This window comes from Balaenoptera musculus, chromosome 4 (genome assembly GCF_009873245.2).
Source record: "Balaenoptera musculus isolate JJ_BM4_2016_0621 chromosome 4, mBalMus1.pri.v3, whole genome shotgun sequence".
Lineage (NCBI taxonomy): Eukaryota > Metazoa > Chordata > Mammalia > Artiodactyla > Balaenopteridae > Balaenoptera > Balaenoptera musculus.
In genome coordinates this window covers 55764715-55787716 of record NC_045788.1, presented here as the reverse complement: position 1 = coordinate 55787716, position 23002 = coordinate 55764715, and the positions used below count along the sequence as shown (strand labels likewise).

Genomic DNA, 23002 nt, shown 5'->3' with positions numbered 1-23002 from the left:
AACTGACTCAAGATTAAGTCTCATATATTTGGAAGTATGAGATGCAATTTAGAGGCAATCAAATGCTATTTTTCATAAATATTTTAAGGAAATACAGAAAAAGTTGAATAAAGAAAATATGATATAGTTTCCAGTAATGGAAATGTATATAATCCTGGCATTTACCACCTAAAATATTTATAATTTCACGTCTAAGGCTATTGTAGACAATTATAAAAATTGTCATCAACTAAGTGGAAATATTTCATATTAACATTATTCATTCATTCATGCAACAATATTTGTTTTATAAATTGTATTAAATGGATTAAATTGTATTGAAGAAAATTATATTAAACTGCCTACAACCTTGTCTATGATTCTTGGGTTCTGTGATTTTTTTCCTCCAAAACAGATTCTATCATTAAACAGGGAACTACTTAAAAGTCTGGAAATACATTTCCTTTATCTTGGTATTCTCTTCACCTTGCACCTAAATTTTTATGGAATGAGAAACAGTGAAATATACGTTAATTTCTGAGAATTGACAAAAATACTCTGGGCTTCTTATACAAACATGAAATTAGAAGATTTGTTCAACAATTTGTAAATATGAACTCCATATATTATTATTTATCAGAGAAGCATGAGGATTATGACTGCCATCATTCAACTGCCTGTGGAAACCATTTGATAGAATGAAGTTTGTGGGTCAGTGAGGAGAGTACTGGCTAGGAGCTGAGAGACTTTGGCCTTCTCATGATCTTAGCCACTTATCTTCTTTGGGTCCTATTTCCTCAAGTGGAGAATGATGGATTAAGCTAGGTCCATAGTTGTCAATATTTTTAATTCATGATAGCCTTTGTTCAAACAAAAATCTTTCTTGGAATTTACATGTGCAAAAGAGGTAATAGCTGAGATGCTCCCATTGGAATGGAGTGAGGGCTCTTCATCTCTCCTAGTTCACTCTTCATTTACCTGTCTTTCTCCTACCCTACCTTCCAGTGGTAGCTCCTTAGGGAGTGGGGCATCTCAAGGAATTCTCATGAACCAAATACTAGACCAGGTCACTGAATCACTAAAATCCCTTTCTAGTTCTAAAATTGTGACTTTAGCATTCAGTACTAATGGTAGCCTAGGATATATCTCTATAATTATGAGATAGAATATAGCCAAATATGCAACATAGATATTATTCATGCTGTTGTTTTCTAAACTAAGTGTAATAATGAAGGCGTAGACAGGAATAAAGTGATAAACTTCAGATCCCTTTTATTAATTCTAGTGACTGGTCAGTAATGACTGAGCAGCTCCTCACTTTTACTTTGCAAACAGTGGCTAAAACTGACCAAGCCAAGCCACCCTTCTGGTTCTGAGATGATCTTCTGCAATCAGAAGTGGTGTCTGAAGTCCTCACCAAGAAAATAAGAGACAGACACAAACACATTAGAAATTAATAAGTAGAAACTGCAATAGTGCCAAGACCCAAGGTGACAAGAGAAAGGGTCAGAAAGATTTAACTTTGGGAGACCAGAAGTTGAAATATAACAGTAAATTGTGAAATCAAACTTCAGGGTCATAGAGACAAGAGTAAAGGTAAGTAAACCAGAAATAAAAGAATCAGAAGAAGTATCTAAGTTATTCCAAAGTCATGAGCTAGCATTTGTGAGTTATAAGCAGGCTGGGCATGTGAATAGGCCTGGTCTAAAGAACGAGGAATGAAGGGAACAGTTTAATTTTGTGTGTGTGTAGCTAAGATTATTATCAAGGGATTTTAAATGTCTAAATTTCCCCCTTTCCCTGTTACCGCTGATAATTAAGAATTAGAGCTATTCACACCAATTTATAGTTCAGCAAAAACAGAGACAATCATGACTTAAACAGGGCTTACCAGTGGAGAAGGGGACCATGAAAAATGGCTTTATTTTTCTATCAAAGATCTTAAACAGTAAAAATACACATAATTCTCTTAAAATACTGTCTCTAAGATCCAGAGACTTAGAATAGCTCAGTCCTGACCCTGGGTTATGAAATCTCACTTCTCAATATCCTGAACTTTTGCACTGGATTCAAACCTCACCTTTCCCTCTTTTGCTAATAACTACTCTGCAAAGTGCACACAGGGCTTCACCACCTTCAAACACCCCTATTCTCACAGGAATTTAACAAGCTCTGTCAAAAATGCATATTTTAGACTGGATCACTTATTTTCCCCCCTTCAAGTTAAAATGATGTATTAGAGATTGAAAATAAATAAAAGTAGATTGCACAAAATACAGCTCATTTCCCCAGAAGGTAAATGGTAAAGGCTGATTTTTTAACAGGCCAGATGACTACTTTCATGATATACATGTGCCTTAGCAAAAGCCTTTAATCTCTTCAAGTCCTGATTTTCTTGGTTGAAAAATGGAAAATCAAAATTAAAGTAGTAAAATCTCAGCTTCAATAAGGAGTGGAGATTTATGGCTTAATTTGGTACCAGGCTAGCCTGATAACTGCCTCTCCCCAACTTCCATTAGGCTTACACCCATACACAGATAGTCTGTGACGGTGTCCAAATGCAAACATCTACAAACAACCCCTGGAGACATTCCTTCCAAAAATAAAATAAAGCCAATGTCAACTGAGAAAAAAAAAAAAAAAAAAAAAACAGAATATATATATATTCTTTTTTTAAACTTCATAAAACAAAGCACTCCAACATTCCTGAAAGAGAGGTGGGGAAATACCTACTGCTTATCTTCATAGATCAGAAATCCAAGGTCCGTACCAGTGATTCTCAACCCTGGTTACACATTAGAAGCCCCTGAAGATGGCTTGAGGTAGGTAGAATTCTAAAGATGTCCCCCACCACACACACACACACACACACACACACACACACACACACACACACACACACATACATATCCACACAACATTCCCATGACCTGGTTATCTGATCAAACACTAATGTAAGTATGGTTGTAAAAAGATTTTTTAGATGAAATTAAGGCTAGTTACTAATCAACTAATTTTAAAATGAGAGATTATCCTGGATAATCCATGTGTTCCTACGTCATTACATGGGCCCTGAAAAGCAGATAAGGAAGGCAGAAGAGTCAGAGATACACTGCAGAAGAGAAGTCAGGACAGATGAGGTAGAAATGGAGATCGGAAAGAACTTAAGCACCAGAAGGACTCAACCCATCACTACTGGTTGTGAGGACCAAGGCCAAGAACCAAGGAATGCAGGAGGCCCCTAGAAATTGAGTATGATCCCCAGCCACAGCCAGCAGAGAAACAGGGTCCTCAGTTCCACAGCTGCATGGAAATGAGTTCTGCCAACAATGTGAATCAGCCCAGAAGTCATCTCCCCCCAGAGCCTCCAGAAAGGAACACAGCCCTGCCCACAACTTCACACAGGCCTTGCAGACTTGGAGCAGAGGAGCCCACTGAGCCTGCTGGGTTTCTGATCTACAGAGCAATGAAATAATAAATCAGTGTTGTTGTAAGCCATTAAGTTTGTGGTAATTTGTTATGGCAGTAATAAAACACTAATACGTGGTTTCTCTCTAAAAAAACTTAGAGGATAAGGCGAGGCACCAATATTTTTCAAAAGTTTCCTAGGTCACTGCTAATCAAACTTTAATGTGTATAGGAATTCTAGTCATCTTGTGAAAATTCTAGTCATCTTGTGAAAATTGGTGGAGTAGATGTAGAAGCTGGGTGATATAGAAAGTGAAGGCAGAGGGGGGCAGAATACACACTGATGGGTGTGGACCCAACAAGCAAACCACAGCAGGTGGGGTTTTTAAAAACTGAGCTGCAGGGTACAAGCAGAAATTCTAATTTTTGAGTCCTTTATTAGTTCATAGCACTACAGAAAGGCAGTGGGAATAATGAGAAAATCTCACCACTGTAGGGCAAAAAAGCAATAGATGAAGAATGGCTAGATTCTGTTGATGATCAGCAATGATGATGAGAAATGGATTTAACCAGCAGGCAGTTTCCTAATATGAAAAGCCATGGGAAATCCAGATACTTTATCTTAGCTAACTGTGAGTTTGGATAGATCTTTCCTCATTTCCTAAAATAAGGAGGGGGGCAATGATAAAACACTAATGAAAAGGAAAGGAAGCGTCACAACAATTGAGTAAAGGAGCACATCTCTGAAGACAACCTACTGCAGGAACCTGGAGAAAATCTTAGAATAATATTTTGCATCCTCCCTGGGATACAAGAAGACATAAAATCTATTAAAAAAAAGAAGAAGAGATGATAAGGAAATAAAAAACATCAAATTAAAAGGCTATATAGGGTGACCTTTGAGGGGAATAGTGACTGAAAAAGAGCATGAAGGGTATTTCTGAAGGCTGGTGATGTTCTGAATCTTGCACTTAGAGCTGGTTTCACAGGTGTGTGTATGGTGTAAAAATTCATCAGGATGTATTTTTTGATACATATACTTTTCTGTATATATATTTTAGTTCAATAACAACATTTAAAGGGACAGAAATCACTAATGAATCAGCAGAGGATAAAAAGCAATAGGAAGAGATAAAAAGAAGGCTCAATGTGAAATGAAAAATTGCAATGAAACTAAAACTACAATAAGCAGAAATAAAACCTGAATATGAAACATTGAATAGTAAAGTTGGTACTCGGAAATCTAATAAGTTATGTAAAGTAGTTAATTTGTATAGTCCTTAGAACACAAAGAGCACATGAAGAGTTTATAAAAAATTTTAGAGGAAAGATGACATTAATAGTGGAGAATAAAGATGCAACCAGAAGTCCTAGGTCCTCCCAGGGAGGAAATTTGAAAAATTGAGGCATAAGTAGAAAGAACAGTCCAGAGTTTGAAAATACATTTGTTTTTGCCATTTTTAGAAAGTTACCTTAGATTTAGTCCAAGGAAAATTGAAAAGATAGGTCAAACAAGATACCTCCAGGAATGGGAAATTAAACAATATTACAACGTTAAATCATGCAAGCATTTAAGAGAAAAAAATGGAGTCCCACAAGAACAGGAATGTTTGTCGACTTTATTCTGCAGCATTTTCCCAGTGACAAGAAAAAGAGCCTGGCGTATATGAGTTGCTCAATAAATATTTGTTGAATAAGTGAATAGAAAAAAGAAAAATATACTTTAAAAACTGCTTATCATAAAAAAGAAAGAAAACTTCAAATTTTTCTTCAGTAAAATAAATGTAGAAGAAAATAAAATTATATGCACTCACATTTGAGGCAGAAAAAGACATCTCTTGGCAAGGAATTTCATATGCAGTTAAATTTCTCTTCATAGATTAAGACAATACAGACACATTTTCAGATATAGAAAGATTCAGGAAATAGATCCCTTATCAGCCCTGCTTGAAAGAAAAATGTCTTGAAGGTGTATCCCAGCTTACTGAAAGATGAGCAAGATAGAGTGATGAGCACTCAAACATGTTAAACATAGAGCTAAAACTGATTAATAGTTTAATATGGGCTTCCCTGGTGACGCAGTGGTTGAGAATCTGCCTGCCAATGCAGGGGACACGGGTTCGAGCCCTGGTCTAGGAAGATCCCACGTGCCGCGGAACAACTGAGCCCGTGAGCCACCACTGCTGAGCCTGCGCGTCTGGAGCCTGTGCTCCGCAACAAGAGAGGCCGCAGCAGTGAGAGGCCCGCGCACCGCGATGAAGAGTGGCCCCCGCTCGCCGCAACTAGAGAAAGCCCTCGCACAGAAGCGAAGACCCAACACAACCAAAAATAAATAAATAAATTAATAAATTTAAAAAAAAAAGTTTAATATATGGTGATAAAGTAAATATCAAGGGATTTCTTAAAATAAAAGATAGGTAATGTAAGAATGATGTTGTACCAATCATCTGAGTTCTATTTATATAAACAGGTACTAAAAAGTGAGGCAAGGAAGTCATGGTAGAAGAATGAGAGAGAGTAAGAAGGAACTAAAGTGAAATCAATTCCTCATTTTCATTATGGAATATTTTTAAATGTATCATTTAATACTTGAGATTGATTATTACAGAAATGTGGAAATTTGTAATACACAAAGGTGTTCCTTCTTTCAGAATTATAAAACACAGAGCTTGCTGTTGAAGTTACAGAAGAAAGTAAAAGCAAATAAAACATAATCCATACATAAAAAGAAAAAAATAAAGATATAAGGTACATGGCATTTGAAAAGATGAGCAAATTAAGACCAAAATATTAGATATAATAATAATTGCGTGTAGGCTGAGCCACCCCCATAAATGAACTTTTCACGGTAAAAGCAAAATCAAAACCATATGCCTCTTATAAAATAATGCATAAGAATTAATGTGAGAAAAAAGAAGAAAGGTTAAAATATTTCTCAACTAAACACAGAAAGAGAATGGACAGGGGATATTAATTTATAAAATATACAAATCAAGGCAAAATATCGTTAAATTTGAAAACAGTTATTGATGAAAAGAGGCAACCATGAATATTTTAAAGACATATAAAATACCAGCAAGTTTTTTAATTTAGAAACTCAAGAACATGTTGACAAGAAGCAATGGTACAAAACATTAAGTTAAAAATAAAACGTTTCACTTAACCTTGCACTCTGAAAATTAAACTCTGGCCCATGAAAAATTTAGGGTTCCTTATGACCTGGTTCCTAAAGCAAACCTCCCACTTCTGGCTGATGGATCATCTGGCAATGTTATCACTGTCACACCAGGCTTTGATATTCTATTACCTGGAACCTTCTTCAACGCATATTAATTTGGAAGCAAGGCTAATTTGCTACTCTCTTTTAATCACTGGATACTCATTCCAGGCCTGACTCACCATCTATAGCTATGTCACTTTCCTCAGAAAAGGTTCAGCTCAGCCTTTTCTTCCCCTGTGACCTGTGCACTGAACTTCCAGCATGTCTCAAGCCTGAGTCTGCCTGTGTTATGATGCAGATACAAGAGGCTGGAGTTGTATATTTCTCAAAAGCAGATTTTGAGAGATGGGAAGAGCCAGCAGAAAGGTAAAGAGGTGCAATAGTCCCAGAAAGTGAGTCTGATTGATAACAAAACACTGGAATTGCCAAAGATAAAGTTACTTATAACAATAAAGCTACTTTACATTGAATAAGCCATAACTCCTGCCTTTAAGGAACTTCCAGAGAGGAAGCAAAAACACTTAACCTTATCACTTAAAGTTTATAAAATATTCTTATGTGCATAATCTCATCTTTCACAATAATCCCGCCAGATAGGTCAATAGCTCTTGTAGTTCCCATTTTACAGATGAGGAAACTCAAGCTCATAATGGCTGCGTGATTGACTGTGATCACATGGCTAAGTGGCAGAGTCAGGAACTGGACCAGGTCTTCTATATTCAAATGTATCAGTAGTACCCTATTGAGCCTTTCATAACAGTGGGAAAAATTCTTTTTCCTCTGCCACCTTAGGTTCTCCAGCTAGGACTCTGTAAATCAGACTTCAAAAGACAGATTAATAAGAGAAAAACAGTTTATTAACATGTGCATCTTGCATACACATGGGAGCATTTAGTGATGAGTGACTCAAAGGGTGGTTAGAACATGGGCTGATATAGTATCTTAACAAAAGAACAGATTTTAAGAAAAGTCAAGACAAAGGAAAAACACTTTGGGCATCTTGAGGTGGCAAATTGTGGGAAGACAAATACGAAAACAATGGTAGGTAAGGGCTAGTTTTAGCAAGGTCTATTATGTAGATTACTCTGGTGCTGTATCTGGGCTGATAAGAGTCTAGGGTTGTCTTCAGGGATTAACTTCTGTCCCTTCTGGTAGAGAGGGGAGTGGAGACAACTTTACAAATGTATGTCCTGCTTTTAGGTAAATAGAGGGAGTGCAGAGAGCTTTTCGTGTATCTGCTTCTTAATTACTTTCAGCTCAATATAATCCTTATGCCAAAGTGGTATGTTTTAGGATGGCATATTCTGCTACCCTTCACTTTCGTGCTACTTCTGAAATGTACCTCAGGTACACTGGTTGCCTCTTTAGTTCCTTCTTGGCTTGCAAGTTGGCATTTGGAGGAAATTCAGTGGGTTTATGGCAGACTATTGCTATAGCAGTAATAGGTCACAGACTTTTAGCTTTGTGACAGCTCAAGTCAATGACAGGCACAATACCATGAAATATTCCTCCATTTTCTTAATAAAGGGCCTTGTCCTAAACTTTGGGGACTACAAGGAATCCCACGAAGATTCAGCCCAGATTAGGATCAGTCTGCCAGCCTCTGGAGCAGCTGAACAAATAGCTATGCCCTGACTCTGCTTCTGCTGGGAGGACCGACTCTGCCTGATCTCTGTCTAGTAGCGCAGCAGAAATATTAACTCTAGGTTCCATTGCTGGCTCAATTCCCCGCCCTCAGTGTGTCAGCAGGAGCCTGGTAATGTGACGATGATGTTCTGTACACATTTGGATTCTGAATAATTCTTAACTTTTTCAAATTAGGAACATTATTAGAAATTTAAAATAATTATATGTATTAGTGACTGAGCCCCAGTGAGTTGGCAGTTTCTAAGAATGTGGAAATGACAGATCTCTTGGAGATCTGATTCCCAATTAAGATCAGTCAGTTCTCTTAAGCACTGACTCATTTGTAAATATCACCAAAAGTGGAAACTGTTTAACTAGGAGTTTGAAGTTCTAGAAAGGAAAGACATGAAAGAAATGAGCTCCAGCCAGGTTTTTTAACCTAACCAACAAATTCACTGTGTAAAGCACCTGGGAGAATAATTAACTGGTTTTAATTTTTCTTTTAAGGTTGCTGATACCTGAATACATCTTAAATAGAGAAGGTTTTTTTAATTTTTTAAGTTTTCTCCCTTCAGAGTTCTTTAAAATAATAGTCTTTCAACTTTTACTTAAAGGGCCAGGGAACTTTTTGAAAGAGATAAAACATCACTAAATTCTTTGTTTTTATCCCTAAGTAAAACAAGTTGCCTAATTAATAAACATTTTAGATCAAGGACATGAAAGTAGCTCTGTTGAGCTAATAAAATATACTATAAAATATTTGTTCCAAACTACAGTGTTAATTATCTGAAAAAAAAAGAAACATTGATTATTGAATGTGATTTCTTCCTCTCACATATTCAAAGTAAATGCCCACATATTTTCCAAAAGAATATAATCTAGTGAGAGAAGATGGACAGGTGAGAACAATCCTGCTGTTCCATTAAAGGCAGCTTCCACAGAAAAGGAAGGAGCAATTCTTCCAGACCTCCTCCTCCTCCTGACAAGTATATGGAGTCAAAATAATTTTGAGAATGTTCTCTTCCCTTTATTCTCCATTACTGGGCTTAGATCCAGGCAAGAGGCCCTGCTTTGAGCCCTACACTGTAGGGAGGCCCGTGACTGCAATATACAACAGAAATGTACCAACATATAACGCCATTCTTGCAACTAATGCTGCTCAGACCCCAGGGAAGTGCTCCTCTGCATCTCTTCCCCTTTTCCTCAAAACGAAAAGCTGTTAGACCTGAATTCCATGAGTGAGTGCTGTGCTGCAGGCACAGGGGACAGACACTGCTTCAGAGAACCAGGAAGAGTTGAGTGGTGGCCGCCCTCAGGTGAAAGAAAAGACAAATTCATCCTTCTTCTCAGAGAGCTTGAATGCTCTACATAATGAAGAATCAGTGTCCAAGCAGTGCCAAATGTCCATTTTTCAGCCTCTCTCGGTGTTCCAAATCATGTTTCTGAAATCACTGACAAATTAACACGACATGTGCAACAGGCGCACATAGCGGTTGAAAAACATTTTGCAATATTAGACAATTTATGTTGTTATAATTTTGCATATGCATATGGAGATACCGATTCTTTACCTTGGAAAATAGAATTGCCAATAGTTTCATTTTTATAAAAGTATTTTACAAGAGTAAATTTTGTAATTAACTTCTAAAATTCAGATGTTAAAATTGTTTTGACTTAAAATTCTAATACACATTAAATATGATTTAGTCTTTGACTTTAATAGAGATTTTAAATAGTTTGTGGTAAAGAGCTACTTTGAAAACATAAAAATTCTTTGAAATTTCCACTTTCTTGCATTTGATTTAATTTACATTTTGAAGAAAAAATATTCATATTCTGTACACTTTTAATGAAACTATGTTGTTATTTTCTAATCTTTCAGATCAATGTGAATTAATACATCAAATTATGGTTGAAGTAGAAGATACAATGGGGCTGAGAAAAGAAAAAATCTTGTAAAGAAAAATTTAAAACTTCAAAGAAATAATTTGTTGAACATTTGAATAGCTGAATACAATGAAAATTAAGACCTTGTAAATGAACCACATACATATTTCAGCAGGACATTACACAATCTTTATTTCTTATTTAAAAAATTATGGATCAAAATGAGCAAAAAATTACTCTCATCAAATAAACAACTTGAATAGATCAAGTGATTTCTTCAATAAATATTTTAATTGCTGATCAGAATAGTGGGAAAATAAAAATAATTGCTCATATCAAATTTCCAACTCAGGAACAACAAATGCAACCCTGGCCTGCCCAATAAAATGAATTACATTTATGAAATTTAAAAAATGGATAAAAATACAAAACTGGGGAGCTTTACTATGATTATTAGAAAATTACCCTAGAAAATTACCATCACGTCTCTGTGACAGTGGAATACTTTCTAGAAAAACACAACTTGCTTCAAATCATTCATTTTGATTTTTCATTTGATGAGCATTGCAGAAAACTTTGCTTGACACCACACGTTTTTTCAAATGGGCAAAGAGAGTATAAACTGCCCTTTCTATTCTAAGTGCAAAGACAAAGTATTTTACTATTACTCTTCCATGTTTCACAACCAATCTTACGAGATCAGTTTTGACCAATGTAATATCTGTGACTGAAAACATTTAGGTTCTTGATAACACATACACACACACACACATACACACACCACAAAACATAAAACATCATTTGTACCCACAAGAGTAAACATGCAATTACTAGAACTGAAACTATTTGAATAAATAGCAAACAAAAAATAGTTTTAAATAAAGACAAGTAAATGGTAATACTACAGAACACTGGAATGGCATTTTGTGGCACATTTATTTTGTGACCCTATTAGTACAACACTGCAAAAACTCTAGATTTGGTAGAAGTCATTTCAAACAGTGATACTAGAATGGCCAAATATGTAAAACAGTTTTAAAAATATTGTAATAAATGTCACTACTTAGGACTGACTACTTAGCAAATACTCTTAATTAAGAATTGTCAGTGCCTATTGATGGAATTGGTTCATTTTTTTTTTTCTTCCCTAGGACTGGCTTTGTGAATCATGAAAGTTAAGATATATACCTTTAAGATGTATCATTCAGTAAGAAAATAACAAGCCATTATCGGTAGTCTAATTATATAATTGCACTATTTATGGTCACTGTGAAATGTATTTTATGGAGTTAAAAATCAGCGTATAGGATTTGATAGTATATTTATCACATTTGGGGAAAAAAACAGAATATTTCAGTCCTCTATTTAAAAAGATGTCTAATCAATTCACAAGAAATCTATAAAAATAACCTTTAAACATATGAATAAAGGCTCACTTTACTCATGAGAAACGAGAAATGCAAATTAAAACTACACTAAGATGCCACCTCTCACCTGTCAGATTGGTAGAAATTAAAAAGAATAGCAACACTCTTTTGCAGGGCTGTGGGGACATAGGCGCTCTCCCATAATGCTGGTGTGAAAGAAGATTGACACAACCCTTTGGGGATGAAATTCAGCAATATCTAAAGCAATTACACATGTGTTTACATATTGACCCAGTGATCCCACTTCCAGGAATTTTTCCTAAAGATATATCTCCAATAATATGAAAATACGTATACACAAGATTGTTTTCACTGTCATTGAAAAATATTGAAAACATCCTAAATGCCATCCATAAGATAGTTGTTGAATAAACTATGGAACATCCACACAATGGACATTCTTTTATTTAAAAGGAATGAGGAAGATGTTTACGAACTAATAGAGAGGGATTTTCAGGATATTGTTAAGCACAGCACTATGTCAGGCAGATGTTTGCAGTTTAAAGCTTTCGTAAAATGTTTTTGTTATGATTACTTTTCCCATTCTTAGTAAATACTCTTTTTTAAAACTAATTTTGTCTTCATAATGATGTTTTCTTTTTCTTAAACAAACAGAAAGTCTCCTGATTTCTATAAACTTCTGGTTATACAAAACCAGCGTTCTCTTCAGACTTGCGGACTATGGTGTGTAAGTAAAACATGTATTGTCTTTTATTTGATTTTTCTGATCAGTTTTTCACCAAAATTACTCCAAAGCATTTTTCTAAAGCAGCAGTTCTCAAACTTACCTGAGCATCACAATCAGCTGTGGACCTTTAGGAAAACTGAGATTCCTGAGCAACACATAAGTCTAGGTTCTGCTCAGGAACCTGTATTGTCCGCAAGCCCTGGAGCGGATCCTGAGACTCACTTGGGTTTGGGAACCTCCACTAACATGTTTACAAAATAAGAAAGAATAAAATTATTTTTGCTCTGTATTTTTCTATCTAGTAGTTTGTGGTAATTATCAATAATTTTTAAATCAGAGCTTAACTAATTGGCCAAAAGTGTCTCATCCTGAAATTGGGTGATTTTAAAAACAAAATAAACGGTAGTGAAGAATTCTGCTTGTTTCATGCAGCAGTTTAGTAGAATGATACCTGGACTAAAAGCCAGTCCCCAGGAATTGATTCCTGCCTCTGATACGTCCCTGGCCTGTAAGTTGGCAAGGTGGTTAATGTCAGTATCTGGTTTCTATTTTGTAAAATGTGTACAGTTTAGTCTTTTTCACATAGCGCTGAGGATCAATGAAGATACATGATATAAAGTGTTCTTATACACTAGTAAGTATTATAATTCTGAATATAGTTCTCATTATGTTTGAAAGCCTGTGTATTTATTATATTTTTTAAAAGTTTAATTGTATATTTAGACTGTACTATTTTGATATATTAACATCTATCATCTATCTATCATGTATCTATCTCTTTCCATTCATTCATCTATTCCACCACCTTCCCTGTGAATTAAAACAAAACATGAACTTTGGTTACTTGGGAATACCATGTTTGCCTGTATTAATGCCAGTGTCAGCATCAGGCGACTCACAGAGGATTTGAGGTGGAGTCATATACTGAACATCTAAGGCAATATAGAAATAACTCTCCTGGTGATGAACAGGAGTTCCAGACTTCTTTAAAAGACAGATGAATGATTATGTTCCATATGAGCTAATATAAACATTTACATCTGTTAAACATATATCTTTCATAAATTCTGGCAGAACCAAATACAATTCACAAACAGTTATTATATAATTGCCTTATTTTCTGATGCATATTGCATACCATTATTTCAGAAAACATACCAAGTAAAATCATATTTATCTTAGATAAATGCATCCTGTATATTTTCAATAAAGTGAGAGAAGTCACCACAATAACTTAAAAACCACATATGGCTGAGAAAAATGCCAAAGGGGGGGAAAATTAATTTTGATTTTGGTGGTATGTTTCCTGAGCTGGAACAGAACCCTGAATTGTTGGCGGCATTCACACCTCTTCATTACTGCCGTTAGCAATTCTTTATCTACTTCTGCAGCCTATAAAAGCTTAGTGTATCAGAGAGATGCCAAATTCATATATAACTCCTGAGACAGTGTTATGAAAATGATTCATTAATAAGCAATATTCAGACCTCTGTGATGAACTGTGGAGTCCAAATCAATTCACAGAGGACATTTCTCAATCTTTTTTTCTTTTCACATTCTCTTATTTTGAATACATTCAAAGTAAAATCATGGCTACTGTAATTCTATAGCAACTTTCAAGCTGAGAACATTGTGTTAACTTACTTATCATACAATCATACTCTATATTCTGGTCCTTAGACAGGTGGCTTTCACATCTTTTTGATTGAAAGCAACTGTAAGAAATATATTTCATGTCCTGACGTGGCACACTCACCACCCTCCCTTGCAGCGAACACATACAGTTAAGAAACAAAATTTTTGAAATAACACATTTACTTATTATTACCATTTTTACTTGTTCTATTTTCTTCTATTCTGTGTCTTTGTAAAACACTGGTCACTCAATTAAATTGATTTAATGTTCCACCAATGTGCAGCTGAAAAAAAACTGCCTTATTGGTACTGTCCAAAACTACGTGGAGTTCTGAGCTTGGCAACAGCATACTAAAATTGGAACAATTGGAGATTAGCATGGCACCTGGGCAAGGATGGCACACACATTTGTAAAGAATTTCATATTTTTAAAAAAGTCACTTGGGGAGTTATCCAATCATGGATGAACGGACAAGCAAAATGTAATATATACGAACAATGGAATATTATTTAGCCTTTAACAGGAAGGAAATGCTGACACGTGCTAAGACATGAAGGAATGTTGGAAACGTTATGCTAAGTGGAATAAGCCAGTCACAAAAGAACAAATACTTTATGATTCCACCTGTATAAGATAACTAGAGTAATCAAATTCATAGAGACAAAAAATAGAATAATAGTTGCCAGGGGTTGGAGGAAGGACGAATGGAGAGGTATTATTTCATGGGTATAGAGTTTCAGTTTTGCAAGATGAATAGAGTTCTGGAGATGGATGGTGGAATGGTTGCATGAAAATGTGAATGTACCTAATGCCACTGAACTTTACACTTAAAAATGGTTCAAATGGTAAGTTTTATGTTATGTATATTTTACCACAATTACAAAAACATCACTGGACAACACAAATTTCATTGATATATTTCAGATTTATTGAATCAGAGGTTGGGATCCTGAATCTGGGAATTTTTAAGAGCTATCCAGGTGAATTTGATGCAAAGTGGTTTGGAAATCACTGCTTTAGAATATAACTATGACTTTCCCTCCTAACACCCACATTCTTTTGCCATTTCTCTGAGAGAAACAAAAACTGTGTGGTGAGACCCTGCAGATCCTAACTTTACTCCTGATCAGGATTATTTTTTAAAAAGATTAAAATTTACCCTCCCAAAGACCTCACCTCCAAATAGTATTAGGATTGGTCATTATGATTTAACATATGAACTCTGGGAAGACACAATCATTCAGAACATAGCAGCTATCTTTTTTGGTGTGTTTTATATACCAAGTCCTGTACATACATTAATTTATCTAACATGGCAGTGTTCCATTTAGGATTTATATTTTTTATTTTATTGATGAGGCAATAGAAGCTCAGAGAAGTTAATACCTTGCCCAATGTCTGAAAGCCCATACCTGGTGGAAACTACGTCTATCTGGCCCCCAAACTTTTAGTATTTTCAACACTATCCTCCTTCTCTGCACAATTTTATCCCATTCTTCCACAGCACAGTGGAGGAGACCTCATTATTGTCATTTTAAAAATAAGAAAAGAACCTCAGGGAGATGACTTTATGAAGGTCACCCAGGAAGCCTTCCACGTTTTGATTCGATTTTCACCCATAAAATAGAGCTATTTTACCTCTGAGAAATATATTGAAGAAACCAAATAAAATTGAATGTCATAAAAATAATGCGAGAAGAGTAAAATCTTGATTAATACAAAAGTGCCAGGCAGCTACGGTTAATTGAAGGTTAACTAGAGGCTTCTTTTTGTTTTAACCTTTAATGTTGAAAATCCTTTCAGAATAGATTTAGCCACGTCCTGGTTTATGTAAGTTTAGTGTAATGAACACAGTTAAATCTTTCTTTGAGTGTTTTCTCTTTTTTTTTAACTTCTGTATATCCTTGTAGATGTGGATCATACAGGAAATTGATTTGAATTTTTATGGAGGCCAGGAAAAAAAGTAAAAGTGGCTCTTTAGACCAAGTCTTTCAAAGGACCTCATATGGTCTCTTGCTTTAAAATAAAGCACCAAAACAGTTCCAGGTCTAGTTCATTTTTTTGTTTTTGCTGTTTGTCTGTTTTGTTTTGTTTTTTCCTTTGGAAGGTGTTTTTTGTTTTTTGGGGTTTTTTTGTTTGTTTTTTCTTTTTTGTGAGACTGATTCAAGGAGGTTGGTCTGTGGAAGACAATTATACAATTGAATAGTACTTTAAGCTCCTCTCCTTCCAAATGGAATTTTAGGCTGAAGAACTATTACCATTTTTTCTGCTTATACAGGATATTCCCTTATATCGAGGAAAAAATGTATTTACAATTCTATAGATTGTTCAGAGATAATAAAAATCTGAACTTTTTCATTTATTAGGAAAAATATAAAGGTGTGGTTTTCTCACAGAAACCAGTGAAGTCCCACTCTGAACAGTTGACCTCAATCTCCCTTTGCCTAGACTGACACCCATCATCCTTCCCTGTATGCATTATCCAGCGCCTTTACTATTTTCATTGAAATACATTTATTGAAACAGAGGGATGAATAATTTGACCTGGGAAAGAGTGAAGACAGAATCAAAGAGACACACACCAGAAATGGCTACTACAAGTGCTTTGGGTGTCTTTATTGGCTGGTCAACACTATAGAATTTAAAGATTAGCAAAATAAATTTAGAAATAGATTTTATTGTTTAAATTAGTGATTTTCAAAATAGAGACTAAAATATTTTTAAAAAATTAATAGAAAATTGGGGCCTTTTTAGGAGTTAATCTGTGGCAAGTATTTCTGGTTACAAAAAAACATTTAATTTATACACTTTTATTCTTATAAAAGATGCTAGTAGAGGAAAATAAAATACCAAACATCAATAAATGTTATATTAGCAAATATAAAAAAATAAAATTAAAAATATAAAATATTTTAGAAACATTTACTCTGTCATAAGACTATAGTTTAAAAGTCTAACCAAACATTTCCCTTTAAGAAGGGCCCCCTACGTTTGATTACTACAGAGGCCTCTGTCTAAACACTAGTTTGGAAGACTACTGTTGACCCAAGTCTGACGAGGTAGTCAGCTGAATCCTACTGCTATAATATTGCATCGTCCAGTGACTCTTTCATGCTAGGTATAGTCTTAGCACCCTAAAGGAAAAACATAAAGCCGAGGAGTGGTAGAGTTTATAGGACAGTTTTGTGTATGCTGGCTACTAAATGACTATATTTGCAGAAGAATTTCATTTTTAATTACTTAGAAAGTTTGCTTTCTTTACTTAGAAAGATGCCACGAAAGCAGTATATAACCTTCTCCGGCTTACAACTATTGGCTATTGATTTCTACCCTAAGAAGCATAAATATTTGTATATCCAGATTGGTTTAGGTCAGTTTATAACAAGATATATCAAAGTAAAGCTTGAGTGAGATTCCTAAGGATATTCGGCCAGTGCATAGACTAAAAGATCAATAACATCCTTTCCACTTTAAAGACACAGAACTCTTCCTATGAGCCTACATTCAGAACATTCCTAGAAAAGGAATCGGTTCTCTGGAACATTTTGGTGATTAGAAATGACTTTGCCAAGAAGAATTTGCTCACACCTGTGTTGTTGGATTGATGGTTCTTTTATAGAAGTTGTTTTGCTATAACACAAGTAGACCTTAAATGAGAATATAGAAAGCGTGATGATAACATAGTCCCAGCATTTTATATGGAAGGGGTTGTAAGTAGGGAGTACACCTGAAGGGGCAGTGATTGAGTCTGGCTACCAGAAAAGAAGCTGAAGGCTGTCCCAGTCAGTGTGAAAAGTAACCTGAAGTTCTCATGCATATGATCTTCTTAGAGAAGAAGTAGGACCACCCTCTTTCCCCCTCTACATAGCCCTCTCAACCTTCCTGCTGCAATTCAGAATCTCTGCTTTCAGGCTGAGCTTAATGTTTACCTGAATCTTGCATTACATGATTTAAAAATTGTGGGGGAGATGCCAAATGATCTAGCAGAGAGATCCACAACAAGACACATAATTCAAACAGGTTTGCCAGACATAGGATTCATATTTCTAGTATATTGCCTGGAAAGCCAATTGCCTTTCATGTCTAGTTGCAAAGAGTTAACAAATCTATGTAAAACCCAAAACTTACATTTTCAGCAGAAAATCTGGCTCCATGTTTGTGAGAGTTATTTATGTTATTAAGAGGGCTAAATGTCACTTATACATATCACCACATTTGTGGAGATGGATACCAGATATCTTAATCTTCAAAGCTGTTATATATTGTGGTTGGAGACATATTCTATCAAACTATCCCTTTTTCTAACACTTGCCAAGGTGATGACAGAGAGAGAGTTGCCTAACCTGATGAAATTTCATTTCCCAAATTCTTCTATCTCATCTAAGTTAGTTTGAGTCAGCATTTACCTTTCCTGCTTTCTTCCATCTGTTCTCTTTTCACACTTGTCTAATTTATCATTTGATTGATACTCTAGCTATCTACCATATTGTTCAAAAGACAAAGAAAACATTATATCTTTAGAATTTTAATAAAATAAATCTAAGTGATTTTAAACTTAGTGCCTTTCCAAGCCCACAGCCTTACTCTACCTTTACCATGAGCCAGTTGCTCCATAGCTACTGGAAAGACAGTAAAATAAAAGGGTAGTACAAGCTTGAGGAGGGGGCTAGGGAAATAGTGAAAGTTTGTTATGCACCTCCCACTGTAATGGCATTAGCTGAAAGCTTACTTTTCCTTGAAGATGTTGAAAGATCCAAACAGCATTCCTTCCTTAACCCTGAGAAAAGCCATATAATATACAAAATAATCATTTTTCTTGAGCTCATTAGAGAGCTGAAGTCACAAGACAATTAAGTAAACTGAATTCTAAATAAGGACAAGCCTCATCCAAAAGAAGCCAAGACATACAAACTTATTCACCTTAGGCAGAGTATGGGACATACACCAGACAAGTGGATAAAAAGAAATCAGCTAAATTTAACAAATTCTTAATACCAAGTGTGACTCTGCATTTCAGTTAAGAATAGCTGGTAGAATGAGACACAAGGGGAGTTCACACTCACTCATACCCTCTTTTCAACAGACCTCCATCAGGGGCTTATGAAAAAAATGGAGGCAGCGCAAGTGATGAGGTAGAGCCCCGCCAGTGGCACAGGTGTGAAGGCGGTGAACAGCAGCTGCTAATGACCAGGCTAAGGCTGTGCCTACTTCCCTGAAGTGTTCTTTCCTACAAAACAAAAGCCTTAACCTGCTATTGTGGGGAAATAAACTCTCTCCTCCCAGGGCATGAGTAGAGATTCATTGCTTCTGAGGTAGGAATAGACGTAAAACCTGTCTGCCTCTGGGAAAGGGGTAGGGGAGCCTATCATCCTGAGGACACAACCAGAGATCCATTCTTGCTGAGTTAGAAGTAGAAGCAAAACTCCTTCTCCTTGAACCTAGCATCCTACACTCTTCAAAAAAGAGATCTGCTATTACTGCAGGAAAGGCAGAAAACCTCTGCCTGAGAATACTGAAAAAAGGAGCAGGAATGGAGAAAAAGCCAAACCACAGAGACCCAGGCACACAAACCTGCCTAAAACTGACCAGGAAAGTAAAATGCCCTACCCCCCATGAGAAATCTAGTGGCAGGGACTACCAAAACCTGAGACTAGCATTAGAACACTGAGAAAGATCTTCCAACTTCCCAGGTACCACACTAAATACAAGCTAATGGAAGCCAGACACTGGAAGACCTGAAGCCTGTGCTATACCAGGAACAGCTTTACCAAGCCCAGCTCAGCTATGGAAATCCACTCCCCACACCAAGAACTTTACTGAAGAAGAGGCAAGTAAAGAGGGGTGGGGGGAGGGGGGCTTTACCATTTACTGGCATATATGCTATTTATCTCAGATTCTATACTTCTTTTTAACAACGTTAATCATTTAGTCAAAAACTATAAGACACACACTGAAACAAGAAAAAATCCATTTCAATAGTTAAAAGCAATTAATAGAACCAGAGGAATGACTCAGATATTTGAACAATCAGATGGGTCTTTAAAATAGTCATGATTAATATGTTAAAGTATATAGCGGGAAAGATAGATCACATACAGGAACAGATAAAAATTATAGCAGAGAGAAAGAATTATTTTTTAAAAGTTGAGTACATGCTAGTAAAAAAAAAAGAACCATCAAAGATGAAGATTTCCTTCACTGAACTTATCAGAAGACCAGATACTACTGAAAAATATCCAGTGAATGAGAAGATAGGTAAATAAAAATATCCAAAATGAAAGGTAAATAGAAGGAACAGAGAGAGAGGGAAAGAAAGAGAGAGAGAGAGAGAGAAAGAAAGAAAGAAAGAAAGAAAGAAAGAAAGAAAGAAAGAAAGAAAGAAAGAAGAAAAGAAGAAAGGGGAAGGAAAAACAGGAGGGAGGAAGAAAGAGGAAGGGAAGGAAAGAAGAAAAGAAAAAAAGAGAGAAAGAGAAAAGAGTATCCAACAGCTGTGGTACAATATCAGTTGGCCTAATATGCATGTGTCATGCACCTTCTCCCAAAAGAAGAAGAGAGACAGAGTGTGGTAGAAGACATATTTAAAGAGGTAATGAGAATTTTTGAAGATTAAAGGAAGAAAACAAACCACAGATCTAAGAATCAGAGGACACACACACACACACACACACACACACACGTATATATATAACAGTCAAACTGCTTAAAACCAAAGAAAAAGAAAATATCTTGAAGGCAGAGGAAAGAGAAACATTACATGCAAAGAAACAAAGATAAGAATACAGCAAAGCAGAAGGCAATGAAGTGACATCTTAAAAGTGTTTAAAGATATAGAAATTGTCAACCCAGAATTGTACACCCAATAAAACTACCTTTCAAAAGTAAAGACAGAACAAGTTTTTTTCTTTTCATACCAACGACTGCAGAGATAACTCTTTGCCAGCAGAACTGTGCTAGAAGAAGCATTAAAGGAAGTTCTTCAGGCAGAAGTTTTGGTTCTACAAAAAACTAGATTTATACAAAGTAAAGAGGAGTACTAAAAATGGTAAAAATGAGCATAAATATAAAACATTTTTATTTTATTCAATTTAGAAGATAGTTGAAGATAATATTTGACAAGGGCCAGGAATACTCAATGGAAAAAGGATAGTCTCTTCAATAAATGGTGTTGAGAAAACTGTATATTCACAAGCAGAATAATGAAATTGGACCCTTATCTTAAACCACTCACAAAAATTAGCTTGAAATAGGTTGAAGACTTAAACATGAGACCTGAAACCATAAAACTCCTAGAAGGAAGCACAGGGAAAATGCTTCTCAAGATGCACTTGGCAAAAATTTTTGATATGACAAAAAAGCACAAGACACAATAGCAAAAATAAACAAGTGGGACTACATCAAACTAGAAAGCTTCTGCACAGCAAAAGAAACAATCAACAAAATAAAAAGGCAAATTAAGAAATGGGAGAAAATATCTGCAAACCATGTACCTGATAAGGGGTTAATATCAAAAGTATATAAGAAACTCATACAACTAAATAGCAAACAGACAAGTGAATAAACAAAACAACAACAATAATCCAATTATAAAACAGGCAGAAGAACTAAATAGACATTTTTCCAAAGAAGATATACAAATGACCAACAGGTACATGAAGAGATGTTCAACATCACTAATCATCAGGGAAATGCAAATTAAAACCACAATGAGATGGGCTTCTCTGGTGGCACAGTGGTTAAGGATGTGCCAGCCAATGCGGGGTACATGGGTTTGAGCCCTGGTCTGGGAAGATCCCACATGCCATGGAGCAACTGAGCCCGAGAGCCACAACTACTGAGTCTGCGCTCTAGAGCCCGAGAGCCACAACTACTTAGCCCGCATGCTACAACTACTGAAGCCCACGCGCCTAGAGCCCGTGCCTCTCAACAAGAGAAGCCACCGCAATGAGAAGCCCGCGCACTGCAATAAGGAGTAGCCCCCGCTCACCACAACTAGAGAAAGCCCACATGGAATAATGAAGACCCAATGCAGCCAAAAATAAAAATAAATAAATAAATAAAATTAAAACAACAACAAAAAACCCACAATGAGATATCACCTCATATCTCTTAGAATGGCTATTATCAAAAAAAAGAGAGAGAGTGAAAGAGATAACAAGTGTTGCTGAGGATGTGGAGAAAATGGAACTCCTGTGCACTGTTGGTGGGAATGGAACTATGGAAAACAGTATGAAGGTTCTTCAAAAAATTAAACATAGAACTACCACATGATCCAGCAGTCCCACTTCTGGGTAAATATCCAGTGGAAATAAAATGAGGATCTTGAAGAGCTGTCTGCACTCCCATGTTCACTGAAGCTTTATTCACAACAGCCAAGACACTAAAACAACTTAAGTGTCCATCACTGGAAGAATGGATAAAGAAGATGTAGTGTATAATATATATACTATATATATAATGGAATATTATTCAGCCATGAGAAAGAAGGAAATCCTGCCATTTGTGATACGGATGCATGGATGGACCTTGAGGGCATTATGCTAAGTGAATTAAGTCAGACAGAGAAAGACAAATACTGTATGCTATTACTTACATGTGGAATCTAAAAAAAGCTGAGCTCCTAGAAACAGAGAGTAGAATGGTGGTAGCCAGGGGCTGGGGGGTAGGGGTGGAGAATAGGGAGATGTCAGTCAAAGGGTACAAACTTCCAGTTATAAGATGAATAAGTTGTTTTACAGCATAGTGATTATAGTTAATATTATTTTACTATATACTTGAAAGTTGCTAAGAGTAGATCTTAAATGTTCTCACTATAAAAAAGTAATTATGTGAGGTAATCGAGGTGTTAACTAACCCTACTCTGGTAATCATTTCTCAATATAAAAGTGTATTAGGGCTTCCCTGGTGGCGCAGTGGTTGAGAATCTGCCTGCCAATGCAGGGAACACGGGTTCGAGCCCTGGTCTGGGAAGATCCCACATGCCACGGAGCAGCTGGGCCCGTGAGCCACAACTACTGAGCCTGAGCATCTGGAGTCTGTGCTCCGCAACAAGAGAGGCCGCGATAGTGAGAGGCCCGCGCACCGCGATGAAGAGTGGCCCCCGCTCGCCGCAACTAGAGAAAGCCCTCGCACAG

The 23002-nt window shown here is 36.1% G+C and overlaps 1 non-coding gene across 1 annotated transcript; it reads left to right on the top strand.

Moving 5' to 3' along the window:
* Positions 1 to 14197: 14197 nt before the first annotated feature.
* Positions 14198 to 14300, top strand: LOC118895032. The gene has a single exon (XR_005019814.1). It is a non-coding gene; the product is annotated as a U6 spliceosomal RNA (small nuclear RNA).
* The last annotated feature ends 8702 nt before the right edge of the window (positions 14301 to 23002 follow it).